A 13389-nucleotide genomic window follows, 5' to 3' on the forward strand; every position below is an offset into this window, starting at 1 on the left:
TCTCGTCGAGACGGATTTAATGGTGAAAACGGATTTTTAGTTCGCTTTTTTATTTAGGAGATAAAGCATTTTTAAGCCGAAAACCAAAAAGATTTCTGCTGATGTCATGCATTCATACGTGATAAAATGAGTGGTGATAGAGGCGTGTGGGCGATCTGCAAACGCCCACACGGGTGGGCGTTAGTTTTTGGGTCCCGATAACTGCCACATGTGTGGTGTGTCGGGTAGTTGTGCCACACGCCTCGTGTGGCATGGACAGGAACCAGCCCGCACGACCGCGTCCGGGTGCGCAAAGGCACGGCCCGCACGTCCGGTGTGTGGCAATCCCACCTCCCGAACCCCTACCTCCATCGCCGGCCTTCTTTGGTTGCCATGGCAACCAGAGTAGATCCATAGGGCCTTCCCACCGCAAACCACACCCCCACCCTCCCCACCCCACCCCCACTCCAACAACGCCCTCCAAAGACGACCAGCTAAAAGCAGGTGAATCTCCCGATCTCCCTACTGCTTCTCATCCTTCTTCTGGGCAGAAAATTGCAAAATTACCGACGAAGTTGGCAACTAGATCCATCCTACAGGGGTAAAACACTACATGGGTTATGTGTCTTCGCAGTTGCCAAGCAGAATACACTAAATCTGCCATGTACTATGCTAGAGATAACCGTAAGTTCTCAATAGATTGATGCAAGTAGTTGGTAAATGAATGGATGTGTAGGAATCCATAAAAAAGGAGAGAAAATTGAGAAATTTGGAATAATGGGGGGTGTGAAAATTAATTGCCACTGGTGTCTAACATCAGTTGCCACCTATCACTGTCGTCAACTGCCACCATGTCAACTTATTGTTTGCCATCATATTGTAGTGGCTGATGCCATCGAATCAAACGTATAGCTAGCACCCAGATTTTAGAAAAGATAGTGGATGTGCATGTCCTACTAGCCATGATATGTTGGTTGCCTACGCATGAAAATGTGATAACACTGATGTGTTAACTTGTACATGCAAGCAGCACAAGGATACATTTTTTATGGATTGTTGATGCGTTCCTGTTCATGCAGTGATTGAGAGCACACTAGCAGAAATGAGACGCGGAAAAGAATGAATCACGGAGATGGCGTTGATCTTTTGGGTTCTCAAAGGCCAGAAACGCCCCCTTGGGATGCAGCAGAATACAGTCAACTCATTTCTGCAGGGCCGTTGCTGCCACTACTAGAACAGTATGCATGCATTGGTATGATGCAAGATAACAAAAAGAAAAGAACATTTGTCGTGTTCGCAACTATGATGATGACATCCTACTTATGTCCTACACTGTCATTTTTAGCAGGTTCTTATGACCAAAACACACTCAGAGGGGCACCGTGTCAAGTTCAGTCACATGGCGCTAACACTGACAAATGTATGGGCAGCCAACTTCAACTAGCTAATGTGGTAAATCAAGGTAACGCATACGAAAAAGAGACATACTGGTGTGGGCATTAAAAATATACTTGCAAAGGATGGCAAAAGACTCACGAGTTGTGTCAGGAAAAATTGCAGAACCTTCATGCAGCACGTGGCATCAGACGGCACCCATGTACCTGCCATCGACGTCATACACAGGTGAGTCCATAACAAGTGAAGATGCGGGCGCTGAATTAGCAGAAGGAGTGTAGTTGACAGCTGCAGTTGCCATCCCTGGACAACTTGCAGTTGCCATACATTACCCATATACTACCATGCTTGCAGGTTATTACGATGCTTCTACCCCGGCAAACGTCTCATGGCAAGCTTCACACATTGCAGATAGAGCACGTCAATTTGGTGTTACAGACCACACAAGATAGGCACACACAGCACAACAAGGTAATGAAAAAATTGAACAACAAAAGAGAGCACTACATTTCTTTTTGCGGGAATAGCATCTGAGGAAAAGAAGATTTGTAGTAGTGATGATGGAAAAAATCAAAACAGAAAACGCGAACAAAAGTGGTTGTGTGCAAAATGAGTGATATTTTGTCTTCGGGGTTTGCGAGTTGCTAAAAAGCATGTGTGCAGCACTAAATGGTTGATTGCATTTGCATAATGAGCTCGAGACTAGAATATAAAAAGGTTTGATGCTAGAACACACTAGTTTGCCATGTGTTGGCAGCAGTATTTGCTATGCATGCAGGACTGCAGCTGCCATGCCCATAGAATCCAAGTTTTCGTACTGAAAAATGAGCTGGTTGCCATGCATTGGCAATAGTAGTTGCCATGTTTGTTGGACAGTAGCTGTCATGACTGGACAACTTCAGTTTCCATGCATGTCTACATGCAGACTAACGGATTGATGTTTGAATGATGTCATGCCAAATCACTTGAAGTTGATGTACTCTGTTACGATAAACATGTCATTCAAGCAAAAATCTTACGCTTGTACCTGTTTTTTCTATTACAGGGCCTACAACTACAGTGAACAGCGGCGCAGGGACATCTACTGTGGGGAGCTGTGAGCGCACAGAAGACGTGTTCCTCCAACCAGCCACCAATCATGTCGCAAACAATACCGAGTCAGAGTCAGAAATGGCAATCATTCCTGCAATGCCGACAAGCACCCCTTTGAACACAAGCACTGGCAACACTCAAGTAGATCAAACTGCCGCCGATACTGAAGTGAATCATGAAACTGATGACGAAGCACAATGGGATGAAGATGGTGGGTAATCAGAGATCATGGTGCCTCATCCACCGTACGTTGGACAGAGATTTGGATCATTCGCAGAAGCAAAGGAATTCTAGCAGACATATGCAAAGTTCCATGGGTTTGCGGTCAACACCGAATACCATAGGAAGATTAAGAAAACAAACGAGTACAGCAGAGGTGAGATGAGGTGCCACAAGGCACGAAGGAACAAGAAGGGAAAAGGTGTTGCGCCTGTCGTTCCGGAACGAAAGAGAGGGATCATTCTCAAGAAGAAATGCCCTGTCCGGTGTAAGCTAAACGTATATGGTGCACAGTGGGTGGTCATTGAATATTTTGACGAGCACAACCACCAACTCATAAATAAGTTCGACCTGGTGAAGTTTCTGACCGCCCACAGAGGATTCACCCCACTTGAGAGGAAATTCATAAAGCTGCTACATGATTGTAACGTCGGTCCATCAAGAATGGTGCAGATACTATCACTCATCCACAGCAAAAATGGGACTCTGAGTAGCATGCCCTACATACCAGCTGACGTCACAAACCTAAAGGCAAAATACCATAGAGAGAGCAAGTTGGCTGACATAGAAGCCACGATGGCCTACTTCGATGAGAAAGCGAAGGAAGATCCAGATTTCTTCTACAGGATAAGATTGGACGATGAGGACCGTGTCAGGAACATGTATTGAGTGGATGGTGCTGCAAGAAGAGCCTACAAACATTTCCGAGAATGCATTTCATTTGACGCGACGTATCTCACTAATATGTACAAGATGTCGTGAGCTCCATTCATAGGAATAAATAACCACAATCAGTCGTTGTAGTTCGGGTGCGGGCTCGTTCGGAACGAAGACACGGATGGGTACGTTTGGCTGTTTAAGACCTTCTTGGAGTGCATGGATGGACTTGCTCCGATGAACATAATAACAGACCAGGATTTTAGCATGCGTGCAGGCATAGAGGAGGTCTTTCCGTTGGCAGTGCACAGGCACTGCAGGTGGCACATTATAAAGAAGGCTGAGGAGATGCTAGGACCGTTCTTTGCTGACCGTCCGGAGCTGCACAAGGCATTCGAGATGTGCGTGGACCACAGCTTGACGGTGGAGGAGTTTGAAAGGAGCTAGATGGCCACGATTGAATGATATCAAGTCCAAGACAACGAGACTCTTGCAAGCCTGTGGGAGAAGCGAATGTACTGGGTGCCGGCCTACTTCATGCAGTGCTTCTTCCCTTTTCTGCAGACTACGCAGCGCAGTGAGGGGTTCAATGTTGTTTTGAAGCGGTACGTGAGCCCTGGCAACTCATTGCTACAGTTTGTCAAGCAGTACACAGCTTTGCAACAAAAAATACTGGGATCTGAGCTACAACAAGAAGCGAACACCGCGCTAAAGCAGCCAAAATTGCTAATGTATTTACCGATGGAGAGGCAAATGAGCAAGATATATACCAACAAGATCTTTAACAAGTAAGTCAGTTGCGTTCCAATCTTATTTGCACAAGTATGAAGGCAGTAGGGGCCATGTAGAATGCAATGCAGTTGCCATGATGTGAGGATGCCATGTTTAATGAACTACTGTTTGACATGATTACTCAATTGTAGTTGCCATGTTTAGTGAACCACTGTTTTGCCATGCTTGCTCAGCTGCAGTTGTCATGTTTAATGAAATGCAGTTGCCATGTTCAATGAAATGCAGTTGCCATGTTTAATGCACTGCACTTCCACTATGCATATTTGTATGCAAATGCCAATGCCAAATGAAAATGTTGTGTAGTTGCCATGTTTACTGAACTGCATTTGCCATGTTTTCTGAAATGCAAACTGACATGCATACTGAAATGCAAATGCCATGTTTACTCAACTAAGGTTGCCATGTTTAAAAAATGCAGTTGCCATGTTTTATGCACTGTGCTTCTATTTGGGATATTTGTATGGAAATGACAATGGCCAGTTGAAAATGTACTTCAGTTGCCATGTCTAAATGCACTGCAGTTGCCATGTCTAAATGCACCGCAGTTGCCATGTCAAATATACTACAGTTGCCATGTGTAATGTACTATAGTTGCCATGTGTAACAAAAAAGCACACAAAACTTGCAGATTCCAGGAAGAAATAAAGCGTGCTAGCATGTTTGCGGCTTTCCAGGTGGACGAACATACGTTCAAGGTGTGTTCTATTTTGGGCATGTCAGATTCAGAACCTGAGGACCCGGACAAAGGAAGGAACTACTTCGTGAAAGCCTCGATCGGCCAAGGCGAATACTACTGCCAATGCTGCAAGTTTGAACATGACGACATTGTGTGTTGTCACATACTAAAAGTAATGGACATGAACGCGGTGACACGGATGCCCCGCCAATTCATAAGGCGGTGATGGACTTGGGACGCTGACGACGCCTTGGCGCCGCAGACAACAAACGCAGTTCTGGCTATGCATGACGAGAGACCGGAGTCAACCATGGAAGCCATGAGGCACGTTGTGCTGACAAAGAACTATGCTGAGTTAATTAATGAAGCGTGCAAGAGTGATGAGACAGCGAGAGTCGCAGAAAAACACGGGAAGGCCTTGAAAAGAGAGCTTGATGAGATCAAGAAGAGGAAAGCTGAGGAAGCCTTACACAGGTTCCCCCGCACATCAAGTGTGCCTTCGTCCACGGGGCCATCATCTGAAAACTCAGAGATAGGATCTGGAACAGCAAGCACACAAACCCAGGTCAGGAACCCGCCCCGTTCCATCACAAAGGGGCGTCCAAAAGAGATAAGGTACAAATCGGGATTGGAGATTCAAGCAAAACACAAGAAAACGAAGAAAGGGACAGGCAATCCATAAGCAAAATTGGGGCGCTGTGACATGGTCCTTGGGGACATTTTGTTTTGTAACCTAGATGTTGTGAATTTTTTCTAGAAATAGGAGACTGACTCTTGAGGGGCATCAGAAGGTGCATGGAAATGCATTGAATGGGTAACTGCAGTTGCCATGTTGTGTGTACTTGATCTGTTATGTTATATGTGTTTAATCTGCTATGTTATTTTGTACTAAATATGCCATGATATTTTATATTGAATCTATCATGGTAAATATACTGGGTCTGCCATGTTAACTATACTCAATCTGCCATGTCAAGTATACTGGATCTGCCATCTTGTTTATGCTGAATCTGCCGTGTTCTTTGTACTGAATCTGCCCTATTAGCTGTACTGAAAAATGCCATGTTATTTGTAATGACTCTACATCGCGTATATTTCCATGATAATTCGACATGCTTTAGTCACACATGTTGTGTTGCGTGCAATCTATGGGAAACAAAGTTGAAAAAGTGTAACGTGCATCAACCGTAGAAAAGGTTACGGCTACATGATCAAAACTACCATGGTAGCCGGTGCAGTTAGCAATAAAAAAGAAGAAGCAAAACAGTCAAATGAAAAACGACGATGACTTTTAATAACCATGTCTGATGAACTACAGTTGCCATGTTTTAGAACATAGTGCACGCATTCGAAGCAGCAACCTGGTGGTGCAAACGATGAAACCATAATAATAATGATAAACATAAAATGTATGTACTATCACGCCTAAATAGGTTCACATACACACAAAATATTACAAAAAATATTCAAATGTCGCTCATGAACCACCATTGCGTACTAGGCTACTCAAGGTTGCAGTCATAGCATAGTACACGGACATAGTTTTTGAGAAAAAGGTAGTACCTTACATTCCTCGGCAACAGAATGTAAGGTATGCGTCCGATGTGTAACGCCACGTGATCACTTGTACTTCTTGATGACTTTCTTGACAACTTCCTCCATGAACTCGCGTGCTCCGGACCGCTTGTTGAAATCTTCATTCGTCAACTAGTTCCATGTGTAAATTTTCCGGAGCTCAACGACCATTGCAGCTGTGACAGCGGGAACAAGTCTACCTTCCCACTTTGCAAAGTATTTCAACATGTGAAAGCCACAGTCCATCCTGCATAAGAAAAAGAGTCAGGTGAACTCGCAAAAAGGACAGACATAGCAATGATAAACTTCAATTCAGATGTAACAACAAAGAGGGTGGGATTGATGTAAATGGCACATGAAGGAGGGGGTAGGAAATTACGTGTTCCCTTGATTCGTAGTCGCCACGTACTCAATCGGGAAATGTCTGATCTAGACCTTTGAGTTTTCGTAGTGACGGTTCCATGTCTCTTTGACGTTGTTGATGAAGAATTCAGCATGCGAAGTAAGGTCTGCATCAGCTGCCGAATGCATTGAATCAAGCACCTCAAAGCGTTGGTTCTTCAGGTCAAGACAGATCGCATAGACCACACTTGTCGTGTGGGTCGTGTGGTGCAAGCTCCTGGAACATGGGGAACAGGACCTGCATGTAAAAGTGAAGGAAATGAGAAGCAGAGTTCACATGAAGAACAACAGAGGGACAAAAAAAGTAGAATCACGTATAATGTTTAGTTATAGTGGGTAGTTGAAAAAAAGTTGCCGTCCATATATGAACAAAATTTGCCGTGTATTTTACTTTGAAGTTGCCACATAGTTTGCACGGGATGCAAAAATCAAAAAGTCAGTTTGCACGGCAGCTGATGCCACATGAAACATCTGCCACATAAACAGAGTGCAGATAATGGCAAAAACCATACCATGTGAAAAAAAGTGCAAACGGGGAAGTACTCACATATTTCTTCAGTGTGAGCTTGAATTCACCGTGTTGAGCAAAATTCTTCCTCGGGATTTTGTGGTGGAAGTCATCATCCCATATTTTGCAGGTCACATTGTAATGCATGATTGTTTTGTCGGGAGACATATCTATATGCTTGTTGATGTAGTCAATCCCGCATGCAACTACATTCGTCGACATTTTACCGTTTGGCCTCACGGACTCGGCAAGATCACCCAGGTCGACGTACGTCGCTTCGTATTGAATGACCTTGATTCTGTCCAAACATGAGTTGTATGAAAATGATATAACATGAAAGAATCATGTATACTAAGTAAAAAAACAAAGAACTAAAACGTAAGCGGATCATGTCTAGAAAGTACGAAGAAGATTAATGGTAAAAAAAGAGCAAAGCAAAATGAGAGATTATGTGGTGTGGTCATTTACGCTTTCAGCTCCTTCATGTGCTTGCTGCTGGCCCTCGCATTTCCAAAACGCTTGACAATGTCGTACAGCTGGTTCTGCTCCTTTGTGGCCTTGACCTTAGGCTCGTAGTCTTCCACGGGAGGTGGGTGAACTACCCTCTGCTGCCTCAAAGAACCAGGGGTGGCACTCCTAATGGTATCCTCAGATACCGTATCTGCATGCATGTTGGAACTTGATTATCCCTGACCTCGTGAGGACCTCCTCTGCAATGCTGCCTCCTCAATCCTGCGGTAAGGTTCATCAAGTGACGGTGAAATCTCCTCAGGGGTGCCTGCAAGGATCAAAAAGTGGGTTAAGATACCTGGAAAACAAAACAAATGGAGTGTGAAAAGATAGGGTGCATGATATGAATCGTAGGTACAGAAAGTAGGGAATTGCCATGTGGAGGCAAATCCAGTTGCCATGTGTAGTGCACTGTAGTTGCCATGTGACAGCAACTACAGTTGCCATGTTGTGTCAACTCCAGTTGCCATGTGGTTGCCGAATGGAAAATGCAGCATGGAAACAAAATTACAGGTGACATGGTGCAGCAAATCCAGTTGCCATGTGTAGTGCACTGTAGTTGCCATGTGACAACAAACTACAGTTGCCATGTTGTATCAACATCAGTTGCCATGTGGTTGCCGAATGGAAAATGCAACATGGCAACAAAAATGTAGGTGACATGGTGCAACAAATCCAGTTGACATGTCATCACATAACAGTTGCCATCACAAGTGAGAACCTAAAAAAATGCTTGGGACAAAAGTCAAACTACACAGATATATACAAGAAAATGATAAGCACATAAGAAATGTACCTTGGACGATCGGCTTTGCGAACTTGACAGCCTTCCTGCCCTCGACCATTGGTTGCGCCATCATTGCGGGCATGCCTCCCGGGAAAGCAAAGGTAACTGGCATGGGATCTGGCACCACTGGTTGATCTTGACTGATGCCAAGGCTGAAGCTCGGTGGGGTGAAGGCCATTGGGTGCCTCTCATGCCTACTGGTCGGACCATAAACAACTTGCGGGGCAGAATCCAAGGGTGAAAGATCAACAAACATATCTGAATCGGCCACTACAGAATAATTGGGCTTATTTGTAGGGCAGGGCATGTTGTCAGCAGTATCAGCCGCAACTTTCTTGAAAATCTTCTTGTTTAGGCTGTAGGGGACACCAACATTGACTGGGAGCCTAGAAGTGCGCAGATTTAAGTTGGGGATTTCCACTGCGGGTAAAGGCGCAGTTTGCTCCGGACGTTCACCTGCGTCACTCGTGCCCGGCTTGACACATGCATCAGTTGTGCTCCTGTCTTACGGTTTCTCCATCACATTGCTTTTGGCAGATGGTGGGAACAGTGTGGACGCACGAACATAACCAGACTCATCTCTGCTGCTCCTAGCTACAGCCGGTGCATTGGGTATGTCTGTTGATTGCTTGCGGGGGCTACGACGCCTAGGTGGAAGACCAGCACGTGAAACAGTCGCCTTAGCAGTATCTGCACCGACAGGAGCTGGAGCTGTTGTGCCAAGACTCTCACCTATAGATGGCATACCATTATGAACTGCCGCCTCAGCCACTTCTGTCGTGGACATAGGAGTGCCACCACGCACGCGCTTGGAATCAGTGTCAGATGAGTGGGAATCTTCCTTGCTTAGGTTGGTCTCGGGAGCGTCCACTTCAACGCTTGCTGATGGGGTGGCATGGCTCACAGCAGCATCCTTCATTGCCAGCAGAGTTGGCAATATTTCAGCTGTCCTGACAGATACCGACTCGTCACTCCCCGATGTACGGATGCCTGTTGTTCTAACCTGCACATCTGCAACCGGCGGAGATGGTCGGCCACTTGCGTCAGAGTTAGTGGGAACAGTTGATGGTGCAACAGCAATTTTGTCGACTGACGCTTCATGAACATCTAAGTTACCCCCTGTTGACAACTTTGAATGAAGGCGTTCGAGTGGGTCCCTAGTGATATGCTTGGCCCCGTGTGTAGTAGTCTTCTTCACCCTGCAAAAAAGAAAGCACATGAAAAAGGTATTAAAAATGAACAAAAAAAATATTTGCCATGGTAGAAATCTAAAAAAAATGAAAAAATAGGTGGAAAACCTGGTAGTTGCTATGTAAGGGGAATATGAGTTGCCATGTGGCATAGTTAGCAGTTGCCATGCAAATCCAGCAAGAGTTACCATGCTAGCCAACTTAAAGAATGATAAAAATGTCTGATCTGCCAGGAATGCAATTTCAAAACTAGGTATGGGATGAGCACACAAGCCAATAAAAAGATGGCAGTTGCCATGTAGGTACAATAAGAGTTGCCATTAGGCCTAGATAGCAGTTGTCATGTAAAAACAAGCAGGAGTTGCCATGCAGTTAAAAAGGTATGAAATCATTTGAAAAACAGCAGTTGCCATGTGGGGATGATGACAGAAGCCCATGTAGCAAGCTGAACGGATGCATTGAAAAATGAAAAATATAGCACTATGTCAATGAAAGCACATGGAAAACCTACTTCTTAACTGTCTTTCTCAGGTCTGGTAACACGATAGGATCCCCGGTGTTGGACGTCGTCGTACGAGGAGATGACCCGGTGGAAGGGGTGTCACCAGCAATGGGGACACCTTTGTTCAACCGAGCAGAAACACGGGTTAGCGTTGGTGCCTGTTTCTTCGTAACTGCTCGTCCACCAGCTGTCCCCTCACTGCACGTATAAGATGGAGGAAAAAAAAGGTGACAATTGTCAGACAGCAAATTCGTTGCCACGCTTAGCAAAACCAAATGCAAAAAGGGACCAGTCTGTTCCCAAAATATAGACAAAACAAAAAACTAAAATTAAAGTCGAACCTCCTTCTAGCAGCTACGGGATCGGTCCTAGACCTCTTGCCAGGAGAACCCTGCCCAACATCCTCTGGAGCCCTCCCCCTCTTTGATGGTAACACCCCCTCACCTCTCGCATCAGTATGTTCTTTGACTTTCTACGGTGGGGGGACATCTGGTGCATCCTTGCCCTTCTTACCACCTGCACGAACTTCAACATGTTCATCATCATCGGTGTCGTGTTGCACATTCTCCATGTCATCGTCATCATCCTTGTTGAGGCCAGCGTCTCCATCTAGTTCATCTTGTGTGTCAGCAAGCTCTTGGGAACTGTTGTAGACATACCGGCCACGGCAACCAGTTGGCCGGTGTGTCTGTTCTGGGACAAATGTAGTGAACTGCCTCGCAACCGCGTCGCTGTCAGAGCCATTAAGGGACGTCCACCCCTCAACCAACTTCCCGAGCAAGCTGGTCATTTCGGATGCAAACTGCCCAATTAGATGCTCAACAGGTGCCCTCGCCTGTGCATGAAACAAAAAGCAGCAATAACCAACCATATTATAGTCACTTGCATGAGATCAAAAATAATTCAAGGCAATCATAGATATATATCTTTGATTACCTCGGTAGGGCAAGACGGAGCTGAGTACGTCCATCCACTTTCCAAAGTTTTGAGGCCCCCCAAACACGTTGTAGTCTATAGCATGATTGGCCATCAGCTGGAAATAACCAAAAAAATAGCTAGGATGTAAGAGAGAGAATGATGAACACTGACTAACAGTTCATATATTGCAAATACAACAAAAAAAGAAGACGTGAATATAAGTTTCAAAACGAATGGCAGAGTTGCCATATGGAGTGAGACATGGATACCATGCGCAGACACCATGGCTAACAAAGGTAGTCATCTCTTGTTAACCACATACTGTTGCCACATGATGATTTTTTCACATGTTATGCCGCAAAAATTTGTAAGAATGTCGTGTAGAGAAAGAAACCAAAACTAACCTACAGTATACCATATTTTGTATCAGTTACCCTGTCTGCAGCAAGCACAGCCTTGACAACATCGTAAGTCCACGCAGAAACAACAAACTTGTGCGTAGGCGGCGGACCTCCTATCCCAGTGAAATCCACGGTGGACAGATCAAGACAGTCGACGTACATGAGCTGATGTACAACAAATTTAAAAAGAAAGAAATATCAGTTGCCATCATGGTATTTTGCAAAAAAAAACAGGATAATGTATGTTCCTATGATCATCGAGTTGAAGTGCATGGAAAGAGAAAAGAAGAAGTTGCCATCTGTATGATGGCAGTTACCATCATAGTGTGATGGCAGTTGCCATCATAGTATAATGGCAGTTGTCATATTGTCATGATGGCAGTTGCCATATATTCATGATGGCAGTTGCCATCTTGTTATGATCAAGTTGCCATGCATGAATAAAAGGTGTTAAAAAGAGTGTTCACATAATGGACTGGTAAAAAATACCATTAAATGCAGTCGACAACCCTTCTGATACATCTTGCTTGAGAATGCATCATGCAGGAAGTCGGCAATGAACTTACACCAATTCATGTTCTTCACATCTTTCAGTTTCGCATGCACCACACAATTTTCAGGACAACGAGTTGCCGCATCAGAAATCAAATAGAAAAAACATCAAAAAAACTAGCATTGACTAGCTTGCACATGACACCGGAGCCAAAAGATTGAAGGAAAATAATGTAGTAAAGATAGAGCATTCACCAGGATGGGGAAGCATTTGTCGCCTGGGCAAAGAGAAGTGGTCTGCGTGAAAACAGCTGAGATGAGGTACATGAGTAGTTTCATCTTAAAAACCTCGCCATGGGTTGTCATGGCCTGCAACGAATCTACCAGGACAGACGTGTTCGGCATGGATTCCAACCCAGGAAACAAACGGGGGAACAACGTTTCCTCGACCTTGTTATTGACCTCATACGGGACTTTGATTTCTCCACGGGGCACACCCAAAGTGCAGAATAGGGATTCCTTGTTCAACGACAGTCTTCCACGTCCCAGAATCACAAATTCCCTGGGGGCGGGGTCGTAAATCTCACCAAGCCAGTCGCATACAGGGTTGACTAGATTCGTGCACCGGACATTCATCAGAGCCTGCATACCCATCTCAGCAGCAGCTCCTTCTGATCGTCGGTAAATCTGTCAGTCAATGAAGTCAGTCGTTCCTGCAAGGCCCTGTTGCGAGTATGTTTCTTCTTCTGCAAAAACAGACAAATGATCAGTTGTTGCCATGTTTTCACTGTCATGAAATTTTAGTTCATAACAGACGACTGCAAGCTCGAGGAGGCAACCAATAACATATGCAGGAGGAGGAGGGTGTGTGGACAGTTACCTCGTCGCCATCTTTTCTCCGTCCAGTTGCCCGATTCTGCTGTGATGGATCCATGAAATCATCATCATCGTTTTGATGATCGCCGCGAGCCATTCTGCTAAGGTAAGAACAGACCAAATTGTCACGGTGGAAATGAAATGCAGGAAGTAAGCAGTTGCCACCTAACAGAATGTACTTGCCGCATGGGCTTGAGTGAAAATGTCAACTAGTGAATGCAAATATCACATGAACACGCACGCACCCCCCTGTGATTGTCGAAAACATAAATGTGGCAATTAAGCACGTTTGTTACATTTGAAAAAAAATGTGTAGAACGTAAATGCACTTCAAAACAGAATGTTGAAGTTGCCATGTTAGCACAATATATTACGAAAGAAAGCCACAAATCTCCCACTGCACAAAAACAAGTTGTGG

The sequence above is a fragment of the Triticum aestivum genome, chromosome 3B, assembly GCF_018294505.1.
Source record: "Triticum aestivum cultivar Chinese Spring chromosome 3B, IWGSC CS RefSeq v2.1, whole genome shotgun sequence".
NCBI lineage: Eukaryota > Viridiplantae > Streptophyta > Magnoliopsida > Poales > Poaceae > Triticum > Triticum aestivum.